Genomic DNA, 3,538 nt, shown 5'->3' with positions numbered 1-3,538 from the left:
AGTTAGCGGGGCAGTGGCAGGGTTGGTCAGGGCAGGGCGGGCTCTCGGGAAGTGGAAGGGGCCAGGGAGCTGGAGGGCACACTCATAGGCGTAGTGAGGGGGCTGACCATGCAATTGCATTCACAGGTGGCATGCCTGGTTCGCCAGCGGAGGTTTCAGCATAACGCCTTTTTCTTCCACCCCCCCTGTCACAGGAACCAGGCAGCTAGGAATAAATGCGTGTGCCTCCAAATCGTCCACCCCAACTTTTTCGCAAATGGCACCTGCACAATAACAATGAGGAAACAAAATTTACAACACTATTACGAGGCATATAAAATCGCGCGCATTATTTTAGGAAGATGTAGAAAATTCCAGGATTCATGTACCGAAATTTATGGTCAATGAGAAACACTATACTGATGAGTTCCAGACTAGTTTCAGCTGCCTTGGGTTTATTAGGATGAAAGACGCATATACATTGCATAGCATGTGCCCTGTTGCATTTTGATCGCCTCCACAGCAATACGGCTGAGACAGCCAGTGTTTCATCCCACACTAGGAATTAGTGCTTGATTATCGGCTGTCTCCGCATATGACTGGCGCGCTAGTTTTTTGCCGCTCCTACGCTTTCTGCGATGTGCAAACAGTTTATACTAATAATCGTTACCAAGAGAATGTTCGGCGACCATTTTCATTTTTTTTAAATGGCTAGATATAATATACACGAGCGATCTAAGCCCACGACTGCTGCACTGGCCGCTGGTTAGCTGATATACGCTTTTGACTGGTTTTGTGGGTAGTTCACTTAAACGGGAGCTCACTTAAACGGGTAGCTCACAGGTGCATCATTTTTACACATATACTGCTTGTCCAAGCAAATTTGATCCAAGGGATAAAAAAAAATTTCGGAGCCAGGCAAAGGAAACCAGATATATATTGCTGGAAGCTACCTTGAGCGCCACAGAAAAGGTTTTGTTTGGAATCCTTATTGACATTATTTACCTAAATTACTGATTAATGACTTACACGATAAATGGTGTTGCTACTTTGAAGAGTACCGGCACAATCCAAGTTTGATTATTTGTGATAAAGAACCCTCACGTCTGCATTATGAACGCCAGATACAATAGGAAACCACGAAAATACAGAAATCTGATTCCCGGACAATACAATTGAGGACTTGGCTTGGCTCGACAGCCCTGTGTAGCGTTAGACCTACAAGTTGCCTATGGTTTCTTAGTCCGCGCCAGCACATCGTCCAACAAGACTATTTGTATTTTACAGCTGAAAAATACTGTTAAACTCATTTATATCCTTACCGCTTTGTAGTCATTATCCTCATTGCAAAGTTCGGCGCGCTCATTGTAACTCGAGCCTTCATGTGCGCCAAAGGGCCGACGCGAAGCAACCATCGCCAGCATATCACCCTTACTCATGCATGGGGCTAGCAATCTTAGCGGCAGGTTGTTTTGTCCGCTCAAAATCATGTTGTGAGCAGCACAGTTGAGGTGCGCGAATGGGCTGGTAACGGTTTCGGTATCTACATAACCCGGAATTTATCTACAGCTGGAAAAAAAGGTACACATGAGGTTTCTAACCGCAAATATTGAAACAGGGGTTTCCGAACGTGCTCACCGACTCTGTAAGTCCTATTTATTGTCTAAAGTGAATATTTAGTACTTGAAGCGAATAACCTCACTTCCCCACGTACAAAATAAAAATTTTCTGCGCTGTCCTAAGTGGCTGCCAGCAATGCACCACCGGTTTCCATCGTCTGTTTCTAATGGTTTATTTATAACCCTTGGCTCAAGCTATGGGGCGCAGCAGGTGTAATGTAGCTTGAATAAAACCTGCAAGAGATCATATATATGGGTAGATTTGTAAGGTTTACAGATTTCACTTACAAATTCTACAGGAATCGCGTCACTGCAGCCTTTCTTTAAAATTGACACGTAATAGCGCTATATTCGTGGCTAAAATAAAGTAATCAACGCATTAATTCAGCTTAGCAAATGCAGCTGTAACAGAAAGTGAGGGCTGGCTACACCTAAGGTGTGCCTAGCTTTCAAATTTTCTTAGATGGCACAACCGTTCGAAATATGGAATATTAAAAAAAGCCCTTGATATTGGCTTTCTCACAGCGTATTATGGGTGCCTTAGATAAGAAACATATTCGAGGTCCCATGGCCATCTTTCGTTTCCAATGAAATTCTTATATGTGGTGGGCAAGTATCTAGGCACAAAAGAATTAACCTTAGTTTTTCAAGATACGCGTAGTTTCCTCGAAAAAAAAAAAACAATTGTATGGTATATCTCTAGAGGTAGAAAACGCTGTTTTTGCCATTTCAAAATGTTGCAAGTTTGGATGCCATGATTTTGTCATCTGCTCTTTTTTACTCACTAAATATATGCAGGTTTTATATTTACAAACACTATTAGAAACCTATTTTGTTTTTGCAGTTGTGTTATTAAAAAATCACAAACTTTGCTTCAGGAGCGATATGCTGCAAAAATAATATTCATTTTTAACCTTATGTACTGGCATATGATGCATTAGGTTGGTTGCACTAAATATGTTTTCACTTCCTGACGCATGTTCTTATTTCCAGGCAGTATCTGGAGCTCCAGACCACTAGGTGTGTTCTCCACAACGCATCAAAATTGCTCAGAATTCGAAAACAGCAGTAAAGGGCAAATTTGCTGCAATTAAAAAAAGATCATCTTCGATTTTCATTCAAATCCCTCTCAAAAATCTTCAGTACCTCAAAAATATCACGGACTAAAAAGTGTTGCGTTATACTGTTTAAAAATGTAACATTAAATATTAAACCGAGTGCTTGTGCTGATAATGGCCAAACTCAGCCTGCATTCTTGCAAGATCCAATAATATCTTGGCACAGAAACTATTTTTCTACATTATCTAGGTTCCATTCTTTATTTCTGAAAAAATTTGAAGCTCTAGATTTGTGTGTGTATCTGCATATTATTTTGAAATTGGACAAAAGTAAGAAAATGGTAAAATAAGGAAAACTGATTAGAATTGAAGAAACGGCCGCAACATCAATTTTTATCAAAATCTGCGGAAAAAATGCAAAGTACTTTGTTAATTTGAGTCAGTAAATATATTGAATTCTGCAAAATGTAATATTAGAAATATAAAAATGCTTGTTTTTGTTCTATAGATGTGCTTATATGGCTCCCCCTTATGGAATAGGCATCAAAACTTCAATTTAGTATTTGCTTAATTTAGTTACATTTTACCTTAAGTAAAATTTAAAACATTGTCAGCGCTTAACACCGTTTTTCTGCTTCTGGGAAAAATACTTAATATAGCTTAAAATGGTATTAATTCACTATTTCTGTCAATTTCATGGCAGAACGCAAGTGAAGGCTGAACTTTTTCTCTGTCCTGCATTCTTTTTTATTGCTAGGTGCAATAGTATTCAATCTAGGTTATTAATATATTATTCCATTTGTCAGCTTTGACCACCACTAACAATACTATATTTTTGAAGATGATTTTGCAATGTGTAATTTTTATAATTACAATCTTAAG

The sequence above is a fragment of the Amblyomma maculatum genome, chromosome 6 (assembly GCF_055883805.1).
Source record: "Amblyomma maculatum isolate TAMU_Amacu chromosome 6, ASM5588380v1, whole genome shotgun sequence".
NCBI lineage: Eukaryota > Metazoa > Arthropoda > Arachnida > Ixodida > Ixodidae > Amblyomma > Amblyomma maculatum.
This window is presented reverse-complemented; position numbering follows the sequence as displayed.